The 26896-nt window shown below is 39.4% G+C and overlaps 1 long non-coding RNA gene across 1 annotated transcript in view; it reads left to right on the forward strand.

Moving 5' to 3' along the window:
- The window catches only part of LOC129047859 (uncharacterized), a 32779-nt gene extending 13800 nt beyond the window's left edge, over positions 1–18979 (forward strand). The window contains exons 2-3 of the long non-coding RNA XR_008509701.2: positions 17732–17921; positions 18492–18979. This is a non-coding gene — a long non-coding RNA (uncharacterized LOC129047859). The remainder of the gene's footprint in view (positions 1–17731; positions 17922–18491) is intronic.
- The last annotated feature ends 7917 nt before the right edge of the window (positions 18980–26896 follow it).

Consider the following 26896-nt stretch of genomic DNA (forward strand, 5'->3'; position numbering starts at 1 on the left):
CAGATGGAATCAATGAATGAATGATTCCTCAAGGGAAAGATTCTGATAGAAGGATCACATTTTAGATGTGTTGACCAGCCCTAAAGGCCAGTGCTGAGGTCTGACACCACAGTTTTCTTTCTGCTTTCCTTGTCTGATCATAAGAATCATCTGAGAAACTTTAAAAATATACACATTCCCAGGCCATTCCCCTGGAAGTTCAGCTTTGGTCAACCTGGGTAGGGTTCCAGGAATTTTTTTTTTTTTGAAACACTCCAGGAATTTGTTATGTTCAATATATTTAGAAAACACTGATGACTATAGTTGTATCATATTGAGAGCACGTCGATCAACTCACAACCTAAAAGAAATAGAGAAAACCTTAATTCGAGCATTTCCAGGAAGAAAATGTCATGTTTAGACACCATTGGATTGTTTAAAGAATCCACTGGTGTTGATACGGTGGGTAGCATCTGAGGAAAATGAGCATGCATGCTTTTAGCAAATTATGCCATGCCAGGCACAGCACTAGGTGCCGGGGGGACAGTGGCATGGGACAGATGAAATCCTTGCATATAAGAGAGCCCACTGCCCAGTGGAGAGACACAGGAGAGACTGGGCAATTCTTTCCATTCACTTATTAAGTTATAATTTACATAGAGTAAAATTCACCCTTTTAAGTAAGTGTACAGTTCTGTGAGCTTTAAAAACACAGTTTTATCCCCTTCAAAAGTTCTCTGTGTCCCTTTGTAGTCAAGTGCCAGGGTGACCAGCTGTCCCAATTTGTCTAGGACTGAGGGGTTTCCTGGATGGAGACATTCTGAGCTAAAACTGGGACAGTTCTAAGCAAATGAAGGTGATTTGGTCATCCTATTAAGTCAGCCTCTCCTTCTACTTCCAGCCCTTGAAACCGTTCATCTGTTTTTGGTCCCTATAGTTTTACCTTTCCAGTTTGGAATCATACGGTATGTAGTCTTTTGAGTCTGACTTCTTTCACATAGAATGAAGAATTAGATAATTTTTTCATGGTGTTGTATATATAAGTAATTTGTTCCTTTTTATTGCTGAGTAGTATTCTACCACATGGATATATTACAGTTGTTTATCCATTCCCCAGGCAATTTTAACTGAGTGTAAAATCTGTGTTAGGGTTTGAGTGACCTCTGCCACAGGAATAGGGGTGTGCTGCCCCTGCTACCTGCCTGCGTCTTGTAGGACTACTCTCCGTGGTCCTGAGAAAATGAGCCTTGTCCGCATAAACTTCCACTACCATCTTTCCATCTCGCAACTTAACATGTGAGTGCAAGACAAAGGAGGAGGGTGGTGAGCAGAGATTGGAGGTGACACAGCTGTGGCAGGGCTTACTCTGAAAGACTCTAAAGTACTGCATACACCTATGCAGGATTCATTTTACCCTGGGAATATAGCCCTGAAATATAGCATGAGCATCAGAGAGAGGAAGTCAGTTGCCACCTTGCAGGATCACAGCAAGTGAAAGAGGAGGAGAAGAAGAAAATGTACATCTGAAGCATTAGAGAAATGCCTCCTCTCATTAAAATGTGCCTAGGTTCAGCAGATCAGACCCAGGTCTATTAAACATCCAGGGAAAGTATTCCTCGCCATCAACTAAATAAAACTCATTTCATTTCCTTGAGAAGGTAGGAGCTGAAGTCACTTCCAGTTAATAAAAAACTTAAGGTGGGCAAAATAAAATAATCTCACCTTGACTCAGGAGGATATCTTTAAACAGTAACAGCAAATCCAACTCTTTCCCCCTTTCTTTGCCTTTTCCAAGAATAGACTGCAAAACCCAGCCATGTTTGAAAAGAATATGCATCTGCAGCTCTCACTGCAGTCTATAAAGCTCCTGACATTTTCTCCAGGTCAGAGACACTGCATGCAAATACCTGTCTATCTATTCACATTGTGCCACTCAGGCAGTGAGGCAAAAAATCTGGACTCAATCCCTGCCTTGGGATAATTGCTTAGCAAACAGGAAGCACATAATCCATTTTCATTATTAATACTCCAGTTAGGAGCCAGGCTCTATGTTTGGTTTCTCATAATGAGAGCTGCCTTACAATGGAGGTGATGCAATCTACCATTCAGCTCACAGCATCGCGAGGAGGCAAAGAAACCCCTCCTGTGGCAGATTTAGATTCCAGACATTTCTGCTCCCCATAAAGCAGTAGGCTAGATGGGCCCACTATTGAAGAGCAGGACGTGCTGATTTTCCTGCCTGGGTGATTTTGTAAAAATGTCTTGCCTTCTCATTTGTTTATTGTATATTATATGTTCTTCATCTGGGTCCGATAGCTCCTTCGAAGACATCTGCCCCATACGATTGCACACCCAGGGAGTGAAACTGCTGGCATGAAGTAGAACAGAGTTTGAAAGTGATTGTCAAGCAGGGCTAATTCAGATGTAACCAGCACAACCCTCGTGGCTGGCTCAGCCACACAGCGGAAACCTGGTTAGTTTTTAAAGGTTATCTTTTTTTTAAAATGCTTGAACTAGAGATGTTTCCTGACGAGAGTTAAAGGACTTCTTGGTGAAATCTGTTCTCCTTCTCCTGCAGCATTCATTCCATCTCAGTGGAAGGTGGTTTGCTATTAAAAGTAAAGATAATCCATTATCACTATGAGTCTTGAACTGCCAGGGGGAAGCCTGTAGCTGACTGGGAGGAAAGGCTGATAACTTGCATTTAAAGAAAAAAAAAATATCAATTGCCAGTTGGTGTCTTGCCATCAGTCAGAAATGCGGCATAAATTTGTCCACAGTCAGAGGGACTGGGTCCCTTGGAGAATTTGCAGTGGGATTTGAAGGCTTCCTATTTACCTCTAGGTGATTAGTTAGATAGAGCCCAGTTTGGATCTGCAGTGACTGAGATGGTTATTTTTATCAAGCTCTTTGGTGACAGGTGTCCGTATTACAAGAAACAAATTGGCACTAATTGGGCACTCCCATTGGCATCTTGGCAGCAGAGAGCAACCACGGCTTGATTTAGGGAAACTGCACATTTACAGGCAGGGGACACCTGTGCTGGACATACCCAATCTGTTTTGTTGCTGCTGTTTATTTGTTTTTGTTTGTTTCAAGAATTTGAGATATGCTAATTTTAAGTGTGGCAGTTTTCACTAGCATTTTCTCCCACCCCATCACACAAACACATATCCATGAGAGAATTCTTCAAAATGGCATGCTGATCAAAGGCCTGTCAATCTGTTTATCTGGGATCATCAATGAGAGGCATTGGCCAGTGACCCCACAAGGATCAAAACATAAGTTCTCAGGGTCAAGGTCATTGTGTTTTTTGTTCACCAGTGTATCTGGTATCCACTTTGGCATGTTGCAGATGCTGAATAATTGTTAAATGAAGACATATTTGTTTAATTAATAGATGAATGCTCCCTCTTTCTCTTTTTTTTCTCTCTCTCTCAATGTCTTACAACTGCAGATGAATGGCAATTCTTTCCAGTTGAATCCTAGATATTCCAAGTCATACTGAACCTTAGCAATGGTCTGAAGAAACTACCATCATTGTTCAGATGAGAAACATTAGGGGCTTGGTGAGATGAGTGACTGAGCTGACAGCAAGATCTGTTTTCTGAGCCCTGGTGTGTTGCCATCTCAATGCTTCTTCTGAGAAAGAGATTTCAGAACACAGAACATTGCTGTGGATGAACAGCACAATGGCTCATGAATAGAGAAACCTGATTTCTATATTGGGATTCTCTCCTGATTATGTGGCCTCAAGAAAATCACTTCACATTATTGTGTTTCTGTGGTTTATGGTCTATTTGGGGAGATAGACAAGTAACCAGGCAATCACAATAAAGAATGCAACATTTGAATAATAAGGGAACAACTTGGAAGACACAAGCCAAAAAATACTAGCACGATATGGGGGCAGATTACTTTTCAGCTCTAAATAATTAGTACGTTGGACTAGAACATGTAAGGCTCACGAGAGGTGGCCCTTGATTTATTAAGTCTTAAGGGCCCATACGGCGATTTCAGAAGTGACTCGCCCAGCATACTGTAATGATCCACCAGGGGGGAGTAGAGGTCAATTTGTTCTGTACCAGAGAAGGTGAAGTGATTTGTGTTTTGTAATTAAGGGGAGGTAGGAGAGAGGAAGCAAGACTTAGGCCAATGAAAATTCAAGGTGTCCTATTCTTACAACATCTTCCATACCAGTGGCACCTACATAGAATGACTCAAGTTTTGAGCTCTCACTGTGAACCTGAAGCAACTCCTTGCAATTTCACACCATTGTGGTAGTTTTCCAGAAATATAAGTCTAGGGAGAAAGGATGATACAGGATGGCTTCTTGGCCACAGAAAAATTAAATATCCATTTATCCATAGCAAGGAACATATAAATAGATGGTTTTCTTTAGCCATTCAGAAACTGGACCATTCAGACTTCTGCTACAGCAAGTAGCCCAACTGATGAAGTTGGTTTCTGTTATCTTTTTCTAATGTAGATGTTTATAAACTTTCAAAAAATGGACAGAATGAAAAAAGATGTAGTTTAATCAGACAAATGTATAATAATTTCTTTATTTTTATTTTATTTTTAATTTTTTGAGACAGAGTCTCACTCTGTTGCCCAGGCTGGAGTCCAGTGGCACAATCTCGGCTCACTGTAACTTCCGCCTCCTGGGTTCAAGCGATTCTCCTGCCTCAGCCTCCAGAGTGAGTAGCTGGGTTTACAGGCATGTGCTACCATCCACCGGGCTAATTTTTTGTATTTTTAGTAGAAATGGGTTTTTACCATGTTGGCCAGGCTGGTCTTGACCTCCTGACATCAGATGATCTGCCCACCTCGGCCTCCCAAAGTACTGGGATTACAGGTTTCAGTCACCATGCCCAGCCTAATAATTGCTTCATAGCAGTCTTTTTTTAAAAAATTTACATCATAATTATACATATTTAAAGCATACTGAGTGATATTTCAATACATATATACAATGTATAATGATCAAATCAAAACAATTAGCATATGCATCACCTCAAACATTTATCATTTTTTTTGTGTTGGGAACATTCAAAATCCTCTATTCTAGCTATATGAAAATATATAATAAATCATTGTTAACTATAGTCACCCTACAGTACTATAGAGCACTATAACTTATTCCTATCTAGCTGCAATTTTATATTCATTAACCAACCACTTCTCACCCTCTTCTCCTCCCTCCTCTTTCCAGCCCCTAATAATCACAATTATACTCTCTACTTCTATGAGCTCAACTTTTTTAGCTCCCACATATGAGTGAGAAAATGTAGTATTTATCTTTCTGTGCCTGATTTACTACACTTAACATAATGTCCTACAGACTCATTCATGTTGCCACAAATGACAGGATTTTATTCTTTTTTAATGGATGAATAGTATTCCACTGTGTGTATAGACCATGTTTTACTTAACCATTCATCTGTTTTTGGACACCTAGGTTGATTCCATAGCTTGGCTACTGTGAATAGTGCTTCAGTAAATATCAAGGGGGACAGATAGCTCTTTGATATGTCGATTTCCCTTTCTTTGGCTAAGTACCTAGTAGTGGGATTGCTGGATCATATGATAGTTCCATCTTTAGTTTTTTCAGGAACCTCCATACTATTGACCATAATAGCTGTACTAATTTGCAAAAACACCAACAATGTGTTAGAGTTCTCCTTTCTCTGCATCCTTGCCAGAATTTGTTATTTTTTTGTCGTTTTAAATAATAGCCTTTCTAACTGGGTTGAGATGGTATCTCGTTGTGGTTTTGGTTCACATTTCCCTGATTGGTGATGTTCAGCATTTTTAATATACTTTTTGGCCATTTGAGAGATATTTTCATCTGAGAAATGTTTATTCAGATTCCTTGCCCATTTTAAACCAGATTATTTTTCTTGCTGTTGAATTGTTTGAGTTCCTTTAATATTCTGGATATTAATTCCTCATCAGGTTAATAGCTTGCAAATATTTTCTCCCATTCTACAGGTTGTCTCTCAGTCTGTTAATTGTTTCCTTTGTTGTGCTTAAGGTTTTTTAGTCTGATATAATCCAATTTGTCTATTTTTGCTTTTTTGCCTGTGTTTTTGAAGTTGTACCTATAAAATCTTTGCCCAGACCAATGTCATGAAGCATTTCTCTCAAATTTTCTTCTAGTAGTTTTATTATTTTAGGCCTTACATTTAAGTCTTTAATCCGTTTTTAGTTAATTTCTGTTATGGTGATAAATAAGGGTATAGTCTCACTCTTCTGCATGTGGATATCCAGTTTTCTCAGCACCACTTATTGAAAAGCCTGCCATTCCCCAGTGTGTGTTCATGGTGCCTTTATCAATCAGTTGGCTATAAATGTATAAATTTCTTTCTGGCTTTTCTATTCTGTTCCATCAGTCTATGTGTCTGTTTTCATGCCAGTACCATGTGTTTTGGTTATTTTAGCTTTGTAGAATATTTTGAAATCTAGTAGTATAATACTTCCAACTTTTTCTTTATGCTCAGGATTGGCTATTTGGAGTCTTTTTTGTTTCAATATGAATTTCAGGATTGTTTTTCCTATTTCTGTGAAGAATGTCTTTGGTATTTTGAAAGAGATAACATTAAATCTGTAGATTACTTTGGGCAGTATGGTCATTTCATAATATCAATTCTTCCTATTAACGAACATGAGATATTTTATTTTTTTGTAGTTATTGCTTTCTTTGTTCCATTTTCAGTTAGTTATTTGTATATAAAAATGCTACTGATTTTTGTATTTTGAAATTTTACTGAATTCCTCTTTCAGTTCTAAGAGTGTTTTGGTGAGGTCTTTAGGTTTTTCTATATATAAGATTATGTCATCTACAAAGAGGTGCAGTTTGACCTACTCTTTTCCAATGTGAATGCCCTTTCTTTCTCTTGCTTAATTTCTCTGGCTAGGACATCCAGTACTATGTTGAATACGAGTGGTAGAAGTGAACATTCTTGTCTTGTTCCAGTTCTTAGAGGAAAACTTTATTTTCCTCATTCAGTATGATGTTAGCTGTTTTATATGGTCTTTATTTTGTTGAGGTATGTTTTTTCTACCTAAGTTTTTGAGAGTTTTCATCATGAGGAAATGTATAATTTTATCCAATGCCTTTTCTGCATCTATTGAGATGATCATATGTTTTTTGTCCTTCATTCTCTTGATGTGATGTATCACATTTATTGATTTGTGTATGTTGAACCATCATTGCATCGCTGGGATAAATCCCACTTGATCATGTGTATAATCTTTTAAATGTCCTGTTAGTTTGCTAGTATTTTGCTTTGAATTTTTTCATCTATGTTCACTAGAGTTTTCTTTTTTTGTTGTTGCTGTGTCCTCGTCTGGTTTTGGTGTCAGGATTATGCTGGACTCATAGGATAAGTTAGGAAAAATTACCCCTCTCAACTTTATTAGAACAGTTTGAGAAGAACTGGTGTTAGTTTTTCTTTTTAATTTCCCATACTACATGGATGTAAATGTTAGTTTTTCTTTAAATGTTTGGTAGTATCTAGCAGCGAAGCCATCCGGTCCTGGGCTTTTCTTTTTTGGGAGACTTGTTATTACTGATTCAATCTTGTTACTCATGATTGGTCTGTTTCCCTTTTCTATTTCTTCTGGGTTCAGTGTTGGTGGGTTATATGTGTTCAGGAATTTATCCATTTCCTCTAGGCTTTTCAATTTGTTGGCATATTGCTCCTAATGATCCTTTACCTCTCTGTGAAATCAGTTGTGATGGCTCCTTTTTTGTTTCTGATTTTATTTAGATTTTCTTTCTTTTTTTCTTAATCTAGTTAATGGTTTATTGACTTTATTTATCTTTCGAAAAATAACTTTTCATTTTATTCATTTTATGCATATTTTTTCAGTCTGTATTTTCTTTAGTTTTGCTCTAATCTTTATTATTTTTTTCCTTCTACTAATTTTGGGTTTGGTTTGTTCTTGCTTTTCTAGTTCCTTGAGATGTATTGTTAGGTTGTTTATTTTAAAACTGTCTAGTTTTTGATGTAGGTATTTATTTCCATAAAATTCTCTGTTAGTACTGCTTTTGCTGTATCCCATAGATTTTGCTATGCTGTAATTTTACTTTTAGTTGATTCAAGAAACCATTTTCTTTCTTATTTAATCGACCCAGTGGTTGTTCAAGAGCATGTTATTTAATTTTTATGTACAGCTTCCAAAGTTACTCTTGTTATTGACTTCTAGTTTTATTCCATTTTGGTCTGAAAAGATACTTGATATTGCTTTGATTTTTTTAATGGTCATACGCCTCATAGCAGTATTTATTACAGTGAATGCATACAAAGAAAAATCAGCAAAGGGAAAAGTGCATGATGGGGTGAAGTCCCAAGAAAACAGGTACAGACTTCTAAGAGTCCTCTCCCAGTGGAGTCACACAGGGTGTACTTATTTTTTTGCAGCAACAAATTGTAACATATGTGAAATTTTGTGTTACTGGAGATCATTAGTGACTCAAAACCTAGGTTTTTATGGGGGTGTGGTTACACAGACATTTTCTGCCTAGTATGCACTGAAATTCCAAACTCCCAGAAGGAAAGCAAATATTCAGCATAAAGCATATTATTTAGGTACGGTAAGCCACTCTTACCAGTTAGAGTGGTAGGAACTCTTCTGAAATCTAAGTTCCCAAATGCCAGCTAAGAGGCATCTTTTAAGCAGGTCTTTTGAAGGATAGTAGTCAGACCTGCTATGTTAACTCTTTTCTGCACACTAGTTCTCAAGCTTAATAATTCTAGAAGTTATGTCATTCATATTATAGATGTTATTAAAGGCACTTTTTTTCTTGTTGGCAGAGATTAACATGAGTTTATAATGTAAAGTTTAAAAAAATAGGTAAACAAAAAGAAAAAAATGTCATATAATCATGCCATCAAGAAATGACCATTTTAAAAAGTCTGGTATACGTCCTTTCAAGTATTTTTCTATGCATATTTTTGAAAACGTATGCATTTTTTAAAAAAATTTCCTTTTTAAATTATACTTTAAGTTCTAGGGTGCATGTGCACAACGTGCAGGTTTGTTACATAGGTATACATGTGCCACGGTGGTTTGCTGCACCCATCAACTCGTCATTTGCATTAGGTGTTTTTCCTACTGCTATCTTCCCCTAGCCCCCGACTCCCTGACAGGCCCCAGCATATGATGTTCCCCACCCTGTGTCCATGTGTTCTCATCATTCAACTCCCACCTATGAGTGAGAACATGCAGTGTTTGGTTTTCTGTCCTTGTGATAGTTTGCTGAGAATGATGGTTTCCAGCTTCATCCATGTCCCTGCAAAGGACATGAACTCATCATTTTTTATGGCTGCATAGTATTCCATGGTGTATATGTGCCACATTTTCTTTATCCAGTATATCATTGATGGACATTTGGGTTGGTTCCAAGTTTTTGCTATCGTGAAGAGTGCCACAATAAACGTATGTGTGCATGTGTCTTTATAGTAGCATGATTTATAATCCTTTGGGTATATACCCAGTAATGGGATCACTGGTTCAAATGGTATTTCTAGTTCTAGATCCTTGAGGAATGGCCACACTGTCTTCCACAATGGTTGAACTAATTTTTACTCCCACCAACAGTGTAAAAGCATTCCTATTTCTCCACATCCTCTCCAGCATCTGTTGTTTCCTGACTTTTTAATGACTGCCATTCTAACTGGTGTGAGATGTATCTCATTGTGGTTTTGATTTGCATATCTCTAATGACCAGTGATGATGAGCATTTTTTAATATGTCTGTTGGCTGCATAAATGTCTTCTTTTGAGAAGTGTCTGTTCATATCCTTTGCCCACTTTTTGATGGGGTTGTTTTTTTTCTTGTAAATTTGTTTAAGTTCTTTGCAGATTCTGGATATTAGCCGTTTGTCAGATGGGTAGATTGCAAAGATTTTCTCCCATTCTGTAGGTTGCCTGTTCACTCTGATGATAGTTTCTTTTGCTGTGCAGAAGCTCTTCAGTTTAATTAGATCCCATCTGTCAGTTTTGGCTTTTGTTGCCATTGCTTTTGGTGTTTTAGTCATGAAGTCTTTGCCCATGCCTATGTCCTGAATGGTATTGCCTCTTTTCTTCTAGGGTTTTTAGGGTGTTAGGTCTCACACTTAAGTCGTTAATCCATCTTAAGTTAATTTTTGTATAAGGTGTAAAGAAGGGATCCAGTTTCAGCTTTCTACCTATGGCTAGCCAGTTTCCCCAGCACAATTTATTAAATAGGGAATCCTTTCCCCATTGCTTGTCTTTGTCAGGTTTGTCAAAGATCAGATGGTTGTAGATGTGTGGTGTTATTTCTGAGGCCTCTGTTCTGTTCCATCGGTCTATATCTCTGTTTTGGTACTAGTACCATGCTGTTTTGATTACTGTAGCCTTGTAGTATAGTGTGAAGTCAGGTAGCATGATGCCTCCAGGTTTGTTCTTTTTGCTTAGGATTGTCTTGACTATGCAGGCTCTTTTTTGATTCCATATGAACTTTAAAGTAGTTTTTTTCCAATTCTGTGAAGAAAGTCATTGGTAGCTTGATGGGGATGGCATTGAATCTATAAATTACCTTGGGCAGTATGCCCATTTTCACAATATTGATTCTTCCTATCCATGAGCATGGAATGTTCTTCCTTTTGTTTGTGTCCCCTTTTATTTCGTTGAGCAGTGGTTTGTAGTTCTCCTTGAAGAGGTCCTTCACATACCTTGTAAGTTGGATTCCTTTTATTCTCTTTGTGGTAATTGTGAATGGGAGTTCACTCATGATTTGGCTGTTTGTCTATTATTGGTGTATAGGAATGCCTGTGATTTTTGCACATTGATTTTGTATCCCGAGACTTTGCTGAAGTTGTTTATCAGCTTAAGGAGATTTTGGGCTGAGATGATGGGGTTTTCTAAATATACAATCATGTCATCTGCAAGCAGAGACAATTTGACTTCCTCTTTTCCTAATTGGATATCCTTTATTTCTTTCTCTTGCCTGATTGCCCTAGCCAGAACTTCCAACACTATATTGAATAGAAGTGGCGAGCGAGGGCATCCTTGTCTTGTGCTGGTTTTCAAAGGCAATGCTTCCTGTTTTTGCCCATTCAGTATGATATTGGCTGTGGGTTTGTCATAAATAACTCTTATTTTGAGACATGTTCCATCAATACCTAGTTTATTGAGAGTTTTCAGCATGAAGGGCTGTTGAATTTTGTTGAAGGCCTTTTTTGCATCTATTAACGTAATCATGTGGTTTTTGTTGTTGGTTCTGTTTATGTGAGGATTACGTTTATTGATTTGCATATGTTGAATCAGCCTTGCATCGCAGGGATGAAACCAACTTGATAGTGGTGGATAAGCTTTTTGATATGCTACTGAATTTGGTTTGCCAGTATTTTACTGAGGATTTTCGCATTGATGTTCATCAGGGATATTGGGCTAAAATTCTCTTTTTTTGTTGTGTCTCTGCCAGGCTTTGGTATCAGGATGATGCTAGGCTCATAAGATGAGTTAGGGAGGATTACTTCTTTTTCTATTGATTGAAATAGTTTCAAGAAGGAATGGTACCAGCTCCTCTTTGTACCTCTAGTAGAATTCGGCTGTGAATTGGACTTTTTGGTCTTGGAATTTTTTTGTTGGTGGGATATTAATTATTGCCTCAAATTCAGAACCTGTTATTGGTCTACTTAGAGATTCAACTTCTTCCTGGTTTAGTCTTGGGAGGGTGTATGTGTCCAGGAATTTATCCATTTCTTCTAGATTTTCTAGTTTATTTGTGCAGAGGTGTTTATAGTATTCTCTGATGGTAGTTTGTATTTCTGTGGGATTGGTGGTGATATCCCCTTTATCATTTTTTATTACATCTATTTGATTCTTTCCTCTTTTTTTCTTTGTTAGTCTTGCCTAGTGGTCTATCTATTTTGCTGATCTTTTCAAAAAACCAGATCCTGGATTCATGTTTTTTTTTAAGGTTTTTTGTGTCTCTATCTCCTTCAGTTCTGCTCTGATCTTAGTTTTTCTTGTCTTCTGCTAGCTTTTGAATTTGTTTGCTCTTGCTTCTCTAGTTCTTTTAATTGTGATGTTAGGGTGTCAATTTTAGATGTTTCCTGCTTTCTCTTGTGGGCATTTAGTGCTGTAAATTTCCCTCTATACACTGCTTTAGCCAAGTCCCAGAGATTCTGGTACATTGTGTCTTTGTTCTCATTGGTTTCAAAGAACATCTTTATTTCTGTGTTCGTTATTTACCAGTAGTCATTGAGAAGCAGGTTGTTCAGTTTCCATGTAGTTGTGTGGTTTTGAATGAGTTTCTTAATCCTGAGTTCTAATTTGATTGCGCTGTGGTCTGAGAGACAGTTTGTTATGATTTCTGTTCTTTTACATTTGATGATGAGTGTTTTACTACCAATTATGTGGTCAATTTTAGAATAAGCATGGTGTAGTGCTGAGAAGAATGTATATTCTGTTGATTTGGGGTGGAGAGTTCTGTAGATGTCTATTAGGTTCGCTTGGTCCACAGCTGAGTTCAAGTCCTGGATATCCTTGTTAACCTTCTGTCTCATTGATCTGTCTAATATTGACAGTAGTGTGTTAAAGTCTCTCATTATTATTGTGTAGAAGTCTAATTCTCTTTGTAGGTCTCTAAGGACTTGCTTTGTGAATCTTGGTGCTCCTGTATTAGGTGCATATATATTTAGGATAGCTAGCTGTTCTTATTGAATTGAACCCTTTACCATTATGCAGTGGCCTTGTCTCTTTTGATCTTTGTTGGTTTAAAGTCTGTTTTATCAGAGACTAGGACTGCAACCTCTGCTTTTTTTTGCTTTCCATCTGCTTGGTAGATCTTCCTCCATCCCTTTGTTTTGAGCCTGTGTGCGTCTTTGCATGTGAGATGGGTCTCCTGAATACAGCACACCGATGGGTCTTGACTCTTTATCCAATTTGCCAGTCTGTGTCTTTTAATTGGGGTATTTAGCCCATTTATATTTAAGGTTAAGACCGTTATGTTTGAATTTGATCCTGTAATCATGATGATAGCTGGTTATTTTGCCCGTTAATTGATGCAATTTCTTCATAGCGTTGATGGTCTTTACCACTTGGCATGTTTTTGCAGTGGCTGGTACCAGTTGTTCTTTCCATGTTTAGTGCTTCCTTCCGGACCTCTTGTAAGGCAGGCCTGGTGGTGATAAAATCTCTCAGCATTTGCTTGTCTGTAAAGGATTTCTCCTTCACTTATGAGGCTTAGTTTGGCTGGATATTGCTTTGATTTTTAAAAATTTGTTGAGATTTATTTTGTTGCCTAACATATGATTTTGCCTTGAGAACGTTCCATGTCCTGGTGAGAAGAATGTATGTTCTGCAGCTGTTGGATAAATATTCTGTTAGGTTCATCTGTTCTACAGTGCGGTTTCAGTCCAATGTTTGTTGATTTTCTATCTAGATTATTGGTCCAATCCTGAAAGTGGGATGTTGAAGTTCTCAACTACTATTGTACTGGGGCCTATCTTTCCCTTTAGCTTTAATAATATTCGTTTTATATATCTGGATGTTCTGGTGTTGGGTACATGTATATTTACAATTGTTATATCCTCTTGATGAATTGATACATTTATCATTACATAATAACCTTCTTTGTCTCTTTTTGTCTTTTTTTGACTTAAGGTCTATTTTATCTGATGTAAGTATAGCTATTCCTGTTTACTTGTGGTTTTCATTTGTATAGAATATCTTTTTCCATCCCTTCACTTTTAGTCTATATGTGTTTTTACAGGTAAAGTGAGTTTCTGGAGGCAGACTACAGTTTGGTCTTCTTTTTTTATACATTTAGTCAGTCTATATCTTCTAATTCTGAATTTAAATGGTTTATAATCAAGGTTATTGATATGTGAGGATTTACTCCTGTCTTTTTGTTAAGTGTTTTCTGGTTGTCTTATATATCCTTTGTTTCTTTTTTCCTCTCTTACTGTTTATCTTTGCAGTTTGGTGATCTTTAGTAGTAATAATATTTGATTCCTTTCTCTTTTGTATTTGTACATCTGCTCTACCAGTGAATTTTATACTTTTGTGTTTTTTCATGAGGGTAGATATTATTCTTTCATTTCTAGATGTAGGAATCCCTTAAGCATTTCTTATATGGCTAGTCTAGTGGTGATGAATTCCCTCAGTTTTTGTTTCACTAAAAAAGATTTATTTCTTCTCGATTTCTGAAGGGTAGCTTTACTGGGTCTAGTATTCTTGTCTGGTACTTTACTTCTTTTGGCTCTTTATCATCCCATTATTTCCTGGACTATAATGTTTCTTCTGAGAACTCTGCTGTCAGTGTGATGGGGATTTCCTTATATGTCACTTGATGCTTTTCTGTTGTCGTTTTCAAAATTCTTTTTATCTTTTTTTTTTTTTTTTCTTTGAAACACAGTCTCACTTTGCCACCCAGGCTGGAGTGCAGTGGTGTGATCTCAGCTCACTGCAACCTCCACCTCCTGGCTTCAAGCAAATCTCCTGTCTCAGCCTCCCAAGTAGCCGGGATTACAGGTGCATGCTACCATGCCTGGCTGATTTTTTAGTAGAGACAGGGTTTCGCCGTGTTGGTCAGGCTGGTCTTGAACTCCTGACCTCAGGTGATCCACCTGCCTCGGCCTCCCAAAGTGCTGGGATTACAGGCATGAGCCACTGCGCCCGGTCCTTTTTATTTTTTAACAGTTTGATTATAAGGTGTCTTGGAGAGGATTGTGTTTTTTTGTGAATCTTTCAGCTTTCTATATCCAGATGTTTGTATCTCTTCCAAGACTTGGAAAATTTTCAGCTATTATTTTATTAAATAAGTTATCTATGCCTTTTTCTATTCCTTCTCTTTCTGAAATTCCCATTGTGTGAACATTGGTTTGCTTAATGGCATTCCATAGGCCTTCTTCATTCTTTTAAAATCTTTTTTCTTTTTAGTATTACTATTATTTTTTGGTCTGACTGGCTTATTCCAAAAAACCAGTTTTAAAGTTCAGAAATTCTTTCTTCTGCTTGATCTAATCTATTGTTGAAGTTCTCTAATATATATATGTGTGTGTGTGTGTATATATATATATATTCTTTGGTTTCAAGATTTGTTTCATTTTTAAAAATGATATTTATTTCTGTGTTGAATTTCTTATTCAGATCATGAATTGTTTTTCTGATTTTGTTGAATTGTCTGTGTTCTCTTGTATCTCGGTTTGTTCTCATTCATAGGTGGGAATTGAACAATGAGAACACTTGGACACAGGAAGGGGAACATCACACACTGGGGCCTGTTGTGGGGTAGAGGGAGTGGGGAGGGATAGCATTAGGAGATGTACCTAATGTAAATGACGAGTTAATGGGTGCAGCACACCAACATGGCACATGTATACATATGTAATAAACCTGCACATTGTGCATGTGTACCCTAGAGCTTAAAGTATAATAATAATAAAAAAAGATCATTATCTTGGATCCCTTTTTAGACATTTCATAGATTTCCTTTTTTGGAAGATCTGCTATTGGAGAATTATTGTGTTTTTAGAAGTGTCATATTTTTTTGCTTTTTCTTGTTTCTGCTGTTCCCATGCTAATAGATGTGCATCTGGTGAGACAGTTGCTTCTTTCAATTGTATGAGATAGTTCTACAGGGAGACTTTTTCCTGTAGATGTGTCCTATAGTGTTGGTTGGGTAGAGTGCTTTGGTTTTGGCTCTGAGTGGGCACAGTAGTGTATTCTCTATATGATTTTTTTGGCTGTAATAAATGTCACTGGTATCTGTGAGTGCCTCAACGGCTTAGGCTGCAGTTGTTCTTGGAAGCTGTGGTGCAGCTTTGCTGGGGTGGAGAAACTGAGCAGCTAGTATTGGGATGGGGTGCATGTACAGGTAGTGGCTCTGCCATTGGAGGAATGGGGTTGCCAGCAGCAGCAGTGGGCCTCAAGCAGGCTAGCCCTCAGGCCCTTGAGTGGCACATGCGCATGTGCAGCAGCTCTGCTGCTGGAGGGGGCAAGGTTGCAGGTGGGCAGGTTTTAGGCTCTGGGGAGTGCATATGTTGGCTCCCTTTGCCCTAAGTGCAGCCCCCTGCTGTGCTGGATGGCCTGTGTCTGGTGTGTAGGGCCCTGTGTAAGCTCAGATGCTGTGTCATGGCTGCACTGCTGTGTTCAGCTGGTGTTATGTTGCTGCAGCCCTCTGGGTGAGGTGTCAGTGACACCCTAGGGATGTAAAGATACAGGGGTTATTCAGCTCCAGGGCAGGATGTACTCTGCTGGTGACCTCTCTCTCAAAATTGCACCATGGTGCAGCAGGCTGGATCCCAGCGAGTGAGGAACACGCAATATAAATTTTCTTTTCTGGAAAAGTGCAGTCACATGGATTCCATGCAATTCCCTCTACTGGGCTTAGGACCCTAAGAGGGCTGTGGGGCTGTCTTGTAGCTAGTATTGTGGGCATCTGTGGTAGCAGTGTGGACTTTGAGAATCTCCTGTTTACCTTTTCCTAACAATGGTGAATCCCTCTTGGCTCTAAGTCAATCCCAGCTGGGTGCTTTGCTTCCCCCTCTATGCTGCCATCCCAAGTTTCTATGCCTCAGAGGATTTTTGTCACTTTCTTGCTAAATTCCAGCAAGAGTTCCTTAGATAGTCTATTCAACATATAGTTGTCTATTTGCTGCTCTGTTCCTTTCTTGTGTAGGAGGAGAGTGCTGGGCTGGGTAGTCAGCCATCTTGATCATAGTACTTTCTTTGGGAAGCGTTAAGGAAAAGTTCTAGTTTGGCCTACCTGAAGCCACAGAGGAGACAAACATGTTTAAAGATGGCAATTTCTGCCTGTGGCAAGCAGTTCCAGTCCAGGATTGGCAAATCTGTCTTCCAATTTAAGGGTGTTAGGAAAGGCTAGAAAAGATTCTGCTAGACTTGGCTAAATTCACACACATTAAAGAAAGAAATAAAACCCTAGCAACTCACTCCAGCCTAGTGATGTTCTCACCAATAGAAAGACCTTCTTATTACTGTGTGTGCCCTGATTCTTATTGCAGGTTGTGGCTATTGAGTAGTTATGGCATTATAGAGTGGCTCTGAAATGGAAGGCCACTTCATTATGTTAAGCTGAAAGGGGAGATATTATCTATGTGTAAACTACAGCCTAATAATAATAAAAAGAAGAACATTCAATATTTGTATAGTGTGTTTATGTACCAGGCATTGTTTCTATATTAACTCATTAAACCGTTACAACTTTAATGATTGGATTCTTTCGTGATCTCTGTTTTACAAGTGAAGAAACTGAGGCACAAAGCAATTAAGTAACTTGCCCAAATTTGCACAACACGTAAAAAGCCAAAATTCCAACTGAGATATCTAGCCCTAGAGACCATGGTTTTGGTGACCAATTATTATAAGCTGTTATATGAAAAATATGCACAAGTTATTCTCATACAAGAAAACCAGCCAAGGAAGGAGGCTGAGTGGTCCATTTGACCTTGACAATAAAAATGACAAGAATCTGTCATCTTGTGTGGCAAAAGCTAGAATGTGTTCACTATGGGGAGATAGACAGGTGCTTAGAGGGAAGTAGGCAGTTTGGTACTCTCCTTGAAGACAGTGCAGTTACTGGGGACCAGCAAATTTTATTTCAGGACCTGGTCTACTATGTTTGTGTGTTTTTATTTCCTTTATTTCTTATTCCATCTTAACAATTTGGAGGAGTTTTTAAATAGTCGTCTCTTTCATCTAGACTAATGGAAAGCAAGAAAAGCAGGATTTTTTTTTTCACCTTCATGTAGGCTCCTGGGGTTTTACATCAGTCACCATGGATGCTCCACCTCATCTGCTAGCCTTATCTGAGTGTACCTGCTACCAGAGAAGACGGTGTCTGGCATTCCATCACAGCTTCCCAGTACAGATACCTGCTGCTCCCTTCTTCTCTGATGGGGTCTTCTATTGACATCAAAGAAGCTTGCTCCACACAACGAGGTACAATCTGGATGGCCAGGGAATTTAATTCCTCCAGGCTAGCTCTGGGCCCACAGGGATGAGAGTCACTGGGAAAATGCCCCAGCCTCTTTTGACTTGTGAGTGAATTTGGAGGTGTATTTCACAGTTTTCTAGAGGATATCCAGTAGGACGGAGACCAATGTAACTGCAGCAGTAACTTGCTCATTAACACATCGTTTATTGGCTTCTCTCCCTTCTGTATCTCACTTCCTAATCCCTCATGTATGTTTTCTGGGATTGCCTCCAAATAAACTAACTGCACTTAAGTTCTTGCCCCAGGCTCTGCTTTTGAGGGAAACTAAACTAGAACTTAGAAAATGGGGCACATGTACCCCTGGAGTTGAATGTGGTGGCAGCAGGAAGGTTCAATATGGAGGGTTCCCAGGGAAAACAGAGGGAGGAGACTCTAAATCAGATGAGAATCCCCTCTACACTGAGCACTTTCCATCTAGACCTCAGCGATTTTAGAAATCACTGTGTTTTCCTTCACTAAACAGAATAATTCCTTCCCTTCAACCCTGACATACTTTTTTTTTAATTTTATTGAAGGAATCCATTCCAAGACTGAGAGATTCCACAACTTGCTTGATATTTTAGTCAAACGAATAACAGAAAAGACCAGCTTCCTGAACTTAGACAGCAGCTCTTGCATCATGGAATAGTGAGCCCAGAAAAGAGAATGATACGATTGATAAACCACAGGATCAAAAACTTCCCCAAAGTTCCAGTTCCCTGTGGTTTGGAAACTAAATGAAACACCTTCCTCCAACACTGTGGAATCAGAAAGAACCCTGGAGCCAGCTCCCAAGAAACAGAAGTGACAGAACTTTATGGTCTGCCTCTTTCCTTTGTACTGGTCTCTACAGTGGGGGACCAAAAGCCTTGTTAATGCCTGGCTTTCAGAAGTGAGAGGCCTATTTGAAAGTGTCAGGGCAGGGAGGAAGCTAGTGGTAGCCCACTGGGCTTTCAGGGGAGCTGCTTTCCCAATTTTCTTTGGGAGATCCTAGTCAAGTAAAATATAACATCTTTATAAATTATCCAGACTCTGTGTTTTTAAAGTATCTGTGACTCAGTTATTTAGTTGAAAAGCTTTAATATCCAGAACACAGGGAAATTTCTATATTGTCAATCCACACTTCATTGTTTTGTTCGGTTCTGGCAACCTCACTGGGATGGGACTTTGACACACTGGAGAGTGTTCAAAAGACTAGCAACCATGATGTATGCGGTATATTGCAATATGTTGAATGTTTTCGTCAGTGAATAATAATTGCATTCTTTCCTCATTCAAGTTTAGACACAATTGAAAAATACAAACAGAGGAGTAAAAACTATTATTTTTATTGCTGGCAATACTGGATTCATGGATATGACTTGGACCTGCAGCATCTATATTTTGGGAGCTATACTTGCAAGGATGGAACCTAGAGGAGAGACATTGACCCAGCCCCTCTGAAGGCCCATCTGTGGTCTGCCTTGTATCTGTTTAACATCAAGAGCAATGACAGAGAAGGTTCTCTAACCATGCCTCTAGAAGGCAGCACCAGGCCCTGGCCAGGTATCACCATATGGAACCAGGAATAGAAGTGAACACATTCATCTCTCTAGCAGGTTAGCCAAAAAGATGGCTGACCAAGGGCTCAACCTCACTAGGTTATTAATACACCTAGTTAGATAAGGTGCTCCTCAGCCTTTGAGAAGAATAATGACAGAGGGCCAGGAACAAGGAAAACATTCCTTCTCAATACCTCTGGAAGGTGAAAATTCCTATTTTGGGCCAGGACAGAAATGTGGCAGAGGGAGAAAATGATATTCCTAATAGAATGTGTTTATTTGGGGAAAGAGAAGACTTAGAAGAAGTCACAAGATTTATATTTAAGTATCTGAAGGCCTGTCATAGAAAACAGGGCAGTATCTCGGGTGATGGGTCCACCAAAATCTCACAAATCACCACTAAAGAACTTACTCATGTAACAAAATACCACCTGTTCCCCAAAAACCTGTGGAACTAAAAAAATTAAAATAAATAAACTAAAAAAAAAGAGGGCAGAGTGGATCTGTAGCAGTCTGTTTCACATTGCTGAAAAGGAATATTTGGGGCTGGTAATCTATACAGAATAGAGGTTTATTCAGCTCACAGTTATGCAGGCTGTAGAAGAAGCATAGTGCTGGCATTTGCTTCTGGTTAGGACCTCAGGAAGCTTTCCCTTGTGGCTAATGGTGAAGGAGGATCAGGCATGTCTCATGGTGAGAGAGGAGTAATAGAGAGAGGAAGAAGATTTGGGGCTCTTCAACAACCAGACAGTGCATGAACTCATCCAGTGAGAACTCACTCATTACCACTAGCACAGCACCAAGCCATTCATGAGGGATCTGCCCCCATAACCCAAGCACCTCTCACTAGGCCTACCTCTAACATTTCAATATGAGATTTGGAGAGGACAAAATATCCAAACCATATCATTCTTCTCCTGTCCCCCCAAATTTCATGTTCTCACATTGCGAAATACAATCATCCCTTCCCAATAGTCTCCAAAAGTCTTAATTTATTCCAGCATTACTAAAAGTCCAAAGTCTCATCTGAGACTTAAGGCAATTTCCTTTCACTTATGAACCTGTAAGATCAAAAACAAGTTATTTACTTCTAAGATACAATGGTGGTACAGGCATTGGGTAAAGGGAGAAGGTGGCCAAAAGAAGGGGGCAACAGGCTTAAGACACAAGTGTAAAAGCCAGCAGGGCAGACATTAAATCTTAAAGCTCCAACATAGTCTTTGACTCCATGTCCCACATGCTGGGCAAACTATTGTGATGGGTGGGCTCTCAAAACTCTGGGCAGCTCCATGTCTGTGGCTTTTCAGGGTGCAGCCTTTGTGGCTGCTCTCACAATTTGGAGTTGAGTCCCTGTGACTTTTCCAAGATCAGAGTGCAAGATGTCAGTGGCTCTACTATTTTTGGGTTTGGGGGGTGGCAGCCCTTTCCCACAGCTCAATTAGGCAGTGCTCTGGTGGGTACTCTGTATTGAAGCTCCAACCCCACATTTCTTCTTGGCACTGCCCTAGTAAATTTTCTCTATAGGGGCTTCACCCCTGCAGCAGGCTTCTCCTTGGGCACCCAGGCTTTCCTATACATCCTCTGAAATCTAGGTGGAAGCGACCAAGCTTCTTTCGCTCTTGCATTCTGTGCATTTGCAAACTTAGCACCATGTGGAAGCTGTGAAGGCTTATGGCTTGCACCCTCTGAAGAGGCAGTCTGAGCTGTATCTGGGGCCCTTTGAACTAAAGCTAAGGCTAGAGAAGGGGGAATGTGAGAAGCAGTATCCTGAGGCTGAGCAGAGCAGTGGGGCTTTGGCCCTGGCCCTCAAAATCATTCTTTCTTCCTAGGCCTCTGGGCTTGTGATCGGGCCATTCAGATCTCTCAAGTGTCTTCAAGACCCTTTTTTCATTGTTTTGATTATTAGCACTTGGCTCTCTTTGCATCATGCAAATCTCTCCAGCATGCAGTTGCTCCCCAGGCAACTTAAATTCTTCTCCTGAAAATCCTTTTTCCTTTTGTACCACAATGCCAGGCTACAAATTTTCATGCTCTGCTTCCCTTTTAAGTTTCAACCTTAAGTCATTTTTTTTGCTACTAATCTGATCATAAGCTGTTAGAAGTAGCTATGCCTGAACACTTTGCTGCTTGGAAATTTCCTCCAGATACCCCAAGTTATCCTAAGGTATTCCTCCAGATATCCTAAGTTGTCACTCTTAAGTTCAACCTTTCACAAAGCTCTAAGATGTGGATACAATGCAGCCACATTCTTTGCTTAGGTGTGACAAGGGTGACCTTTACTCTGATTCCCAATAACTTTCTCATCTCCACTGAAGACCTCATCAGCCTGGTCTTCACTGTCCATATTTTTATCAGCATTTTGGTCACAATCACTTAACCAGTCTCTAGCAAGTTCCAAACTTTCCTTCTCCTTCCTGTCTTCTTCTAAGCCCTCCAAACTCTTCCAATATCTACCTGTTACCTATTCCAAAGCCACTTGTACATTTTCAGGTGTCTTTATAGCAGTGGCCCACTCCTCAATACCAACCTTTTTTTTTTTTTTTTTAGACGGAGTCTTGCTCTGTCACCAGGCTGGAGTGCAGTGGTGCGATCTCGGCTCACTGCAACCTCCGCTTCCTGGGTTCAAGAGATTCTCCTGCCTCAGCCTCCCAAGTAGCTGGAATTATAGGCATGCACCACCACACCCAGCTAACTTCTGTATTTTTAGTAGAGATGGAGTTTCACCATGTTGGGGTTTCACCATGTTGGCCAGGATGGTCTCGATCTCTTGACCTTGTGATCCGCCTGCCTTGGCCTCCCAAAGTGCTGGGATTACAGGTGTAAGCCACCATGTCCGGCCTCAATACCAACTTTCTGTGGTAGTCTGTTTTGTGTAGCTATAAAGGAATACCTGAAGCTGGATAATTTATAAAGAAAAGAGGTTTATTTTGGATTATAGTTTTGCAGGTTGTATAAGAAGCACAGTGCTGGCATCTGCTTCTGGTCAGAATGTCAGGAAGCTTTTATTCATGGCTGATGGCAAAGGGGGAGCAGGCATGTCACATGGCGAGAGAGGGAGAAGGGAGAGAGGGAAGCAGTTCCAGGCTCTTTTTAAACAATCAGATCTCATGTGTACTCACAGAGTGAGAACTCACTCATTACTGCAAGGACAGCACTAAGCCATTCATGAGGAATCTTCCCCGATGGCTCAAACACGGGGCACTAGGCCCTGCCTCCAACATTGGAGGTCACATTTCTACATGAGATTTGGAGGGGACAAAACATCCTAACCATATCAGGGTCCAATTGCTGAAGTACAAAAGCAAATAAAAAAGGAAACATTTTGTTAATTCTCATTATTAATTTTCATTTCCCCCAACAAAAAAAGGCTACCTTAGTAACTGAAAGTTTGCAAGCAAAGATTAGAGGTATTTGTAGAAGATATCTAAGTATTTGTTTGGAGTCTGGGAAATTTTTCTATGATCTTTGTAAACTCTGAGATTCTTTGATTCCGTGAAGATTTAACAAAGGTTAATACATATTTGTTATGTATTAACACATAATGTGTTAACACAGGTTAATACATATTTGTCTTTTGAGCAGAATAAAGATTGTTCTAAATGCAGACAAGCTTTAAACATATATATGACAAAAACATGGCAAAAATAACTGCAGGTTAGCCTAGATAATAGAAAATGGCTTCTCCTATTTTTCTACCAACTTTTTATTTATATAGATAAGCTAGCCAATGAAATAATAAGAACTTTACATCCCTGCAAGTTTTTCTCTAGGTACATGCTCCCAGGCAAGAAAAAGAAGACAGCTAAGGATTCAGGGTGTTATGCAAAACGAGTAAGTCCTAGAGATCTACTATAGTGTAGAGTGCCTATAGTTAAAAAGTATATGCACTATAGTGCCTATACTTAAAAGTTGCTAAAAGGGTAGATATTATGTTAAGTATTCTTATCACACACACATATACACAAAAGATCATACACACACACACACACACATATACAAAAAGATCTTTGGTAGAAAAGACTCAGAAACTAAAAAAAAAAAAAAATCCTGGGGAATATACACTCTGACAATCAGCCTAAATACGAGTGTGAAATATACATGAACAGTGACATCATTTTCATTTCACTCATCCACTCTGTTCAGAAAAACACCAAAATGGTTCACTCTATTCTTTAACACATCTGCTTTCTCTAATAAAGAGGTTTGGGAATAATTGATCGAAGCCCATATTCATATTGGGAGACACCAGGAAAAGCCCCTGCTTAAAACTGCTTATCTTATCTACTGCCAACAAATTCTTCCCTGAGAACTTATTCTTATCAGAATGAAAATATCACTGGAAGGAAAAAAAATTGGAAACTCAACGGAGCTCTGTTTGCAGGGCTTCTTATAAAATGGCCCTTAAAGATAGCCTTGTAAGGGGATCAAAGACATATATATTGCTATTTTGCTAAAATTAAGCTCTAGTAATGAATTAGGCCATAGAAGCTAAAATCCAGAAGCATTTGCTCAGGGACAAAACATAAATTATTCTATTGTCACCCTACTTCCCTTCCTGTTGTGGATATCCAGTTTCTTTATCTTCTAGCATATCTAAGCAATATTTGTCACTTATAAATTCCTCTTCCTTTTCTCTATTTTTATCTCACATTATATGTTTTTGGCTATGAGCTCACTGAAGCAGGGACCAAGTCTTATGTTTCTATGCTTCTGAGAAGTTGAGTAGCCAAGTGGAAAGATCAAGAACTTTCAAGTTGGACTGAACTTGTTTTGAATCTCACTTAGTGGTTTGGAAGCTCAATTTCCTTCTCTGCAAAAGCTTCTGGCAAACCATTGTATCTAGATCTGTGATCCAGTGGTTAGCACAATGCTGGGAGTCCACTAGATTCTTCAGAGGTGTTTGTTGAATGATTGGCAACTCACTTGGGAGTATCCAGGATTGGCCTGAGGTGTTGGGAAAGGGACAAGGAGAAGAAAGTGAAAAGCAGTTGTGTGGCAAAGGACATGATGACTCCTGCATTGGCTTTGATTGCCAGCTTACTTAATGTGGCCTTGAAGTTCATACTGAGGTGGAATTTTTGATTCTTATTTCCTACCCGGAGACAGCCAAGTAAAACAGCTGCTATGTGCTTATACATGGGAAGGAAGCTTTCTTATCCTTCTCCAGTGAGCTAGCTTCTGTTCAATAGGTTAACAGCTTCAAATGTCTTTTTCCTGTCTGTACAACAAATGGTTGGCTGGTATCAGAACTTGAATTGAGCGTAAAATTCACCCCAAAAAAACTTCTGTCAGTCCAGACCTGACTTAAATTATAACATTCTTGATGGCAAACAACTTACTTTGCCCCATGTCTAGCTCAATGCATTTTACTTCAAGTAATAGAAAAAAAATCAACTCCAAATGGCTTAAACAATGGGGAACCTTTATTGTCTCACGTAAGAGTCCGATGATATGGAAGCTTTGGGATTGACAGCTTCAACAGCTCAAAAACATTGTCAAAGACTCAAGTGCTTCCTTCTTTCTCCTTGGCCATTGCCAGCATGTTGGCTTGTCCTTAGGCTGATAGTTTTTTGGTTTTTTTTTTTTTTTTTTTTCAGATGAAGTCTCACTCCGTCACCCAGCCTGGAGTGCAATGACGCGATCTTGGCTCACTGCAACCTCCGGCTTCTGGGTTCAAGTGATTCTCCTGTCTCAGCCTCTCAAGTAGCTGGGATTGCAGGCATGAGCCACCACACCCAGCTTATTTTTATATTTTTTATATTTTTATATTTTTATATTTTTATTTTTTATTTTTGTATTTTTAGCGTTTCACCATGTTGGCCAGGCTGATCTCAAACTCCTGACCTTCGGTGATCCTCCCACCTTGGCATCCCAAACTGCTGGCATTACAGGCGTGAGCCACCATGCCCAGCCAGGCTGATTATTCTTATAGTTTCAGTAAGGCCATGTGTGCTTTTACCAAGTGCTATGCTGACCAAGCACAACTCATGAGCAATCAAAATGCAACTGCTTTGTCTTTCCAACCCCTTGCCCCTTAGAACCTTATTTAATGCAGGTAATTTCTGCCAGTCTCTAGAGGAAGCCTCCAAAAGGTTCATAAATTTCTACTTGCTCTTAGTTAATAGACAAGCCTACAATCGCATTAAGCTGCAAACACAATCTTGATTCGATAATATGAATGTTGAATAGAGGATATTATCCAAAACCCTGAACTTGATTTAACATTAGATTTTCTCCTTCTGCTGTCCCCGACCTTATGTTAGCTTCAGTCTGGAAGCTTACAGTGAGAAAAGTCAAGAGTGGGGTGGGGTGGGATGTGGTGGCAGTGGTCCATAGTCGGCCCTGTGGGGAGGGGATTTTATCACTGGCATTGTTTAGAATTGTCAATGCAGAGTGATCAAGAAAAACAGACTGAGACTGATTTTAGTTAGTATTACTACTGTTCCAAAATTCTCCAAAATGTTGTGGGCCTCATTTTCCTGCTTCCTTAGTGTGCCGCTCCTGTGGGCCCTCTTATGGTTCACTTCTGGGAGAAGGGTGTGTTGACCACCCTCCCTGCTTGCTAGCCAGGGAGTGGCTCGCAGAAGAGTGGTGGGGGATTGGAAAGCTGTGACATCTATTTATCTGTTTGCATATGTATCTATTACTTTTATTTATTTCTTAGTGTTGTTTAAAACTAACCCAGGGCACTTTTGTGGGCTCACAGGACACTTCCATCCATGTGGCCACTCACCTGCAGTTTTTTTTTTTTAAATTATTATACTTTAAGTTCTGGTGTACATGTGCACAACATGCAGGTTACATAGGTATACATGTGCCATGTTGGTTTGTTGCACCCATCATCGTCATTTACATTAGGTATTTCTCTTAATGCTCTCCCCCAGCCCCCTACCCCCTGACAGGCCCCAGTGTGTGATGTTCCGCTCCCTGTGTCCATGTGTTCTCATTGTTTAACTCCCACTTATAAGTGAGAACATGCAGTGTTTGGTTTTCTCTTCTTGTGTTACTTTGCTGAGAATGATGGTTTCCCGTTTCATCCATATCCCTGCAAAGGACATGAACTCATCCTTTTTTATGGCTGCATAGTATTCCATGGCGTATATGTGCCACATTTTCTTTATCCAGTCTATCATTGATGGGCATTTGGGTTGGTTCCAAGACTTTGCTATTGTGAACAGTGCTGTAATAAGCATACATATGCATGTGTCTTTATAGTAGAATGATTTATAACCCTTTGGGTATATACCCTGTAATTGGATTGCTGTTTTCTTAATGCGGGTAGATGTATCTCTTTTTTTGGATGGTCAGTCACAACTACTTCCTTAGCCCCAGGAGTCTAAGGTTCATTTTTAGGGTGTTTCTGTTGGAGTCCCTCCGACCCTCAAGGTGCCCGTGATGAC

This window comes from Pongo abelii, chromosome 13, assembly GCF_028885655.2.
Source record: "Pongo abelii isolate AG06213 chromosome 13, NHGRI_mPonAbe1-v2.0_pri, whole genome shotgun sequence".
Taxonomy (NCBI): Eukaryota; Metazoa; Chordata; class Mammalia; order Primates; family Hominidae; genus Pongo; species Pongo abelii.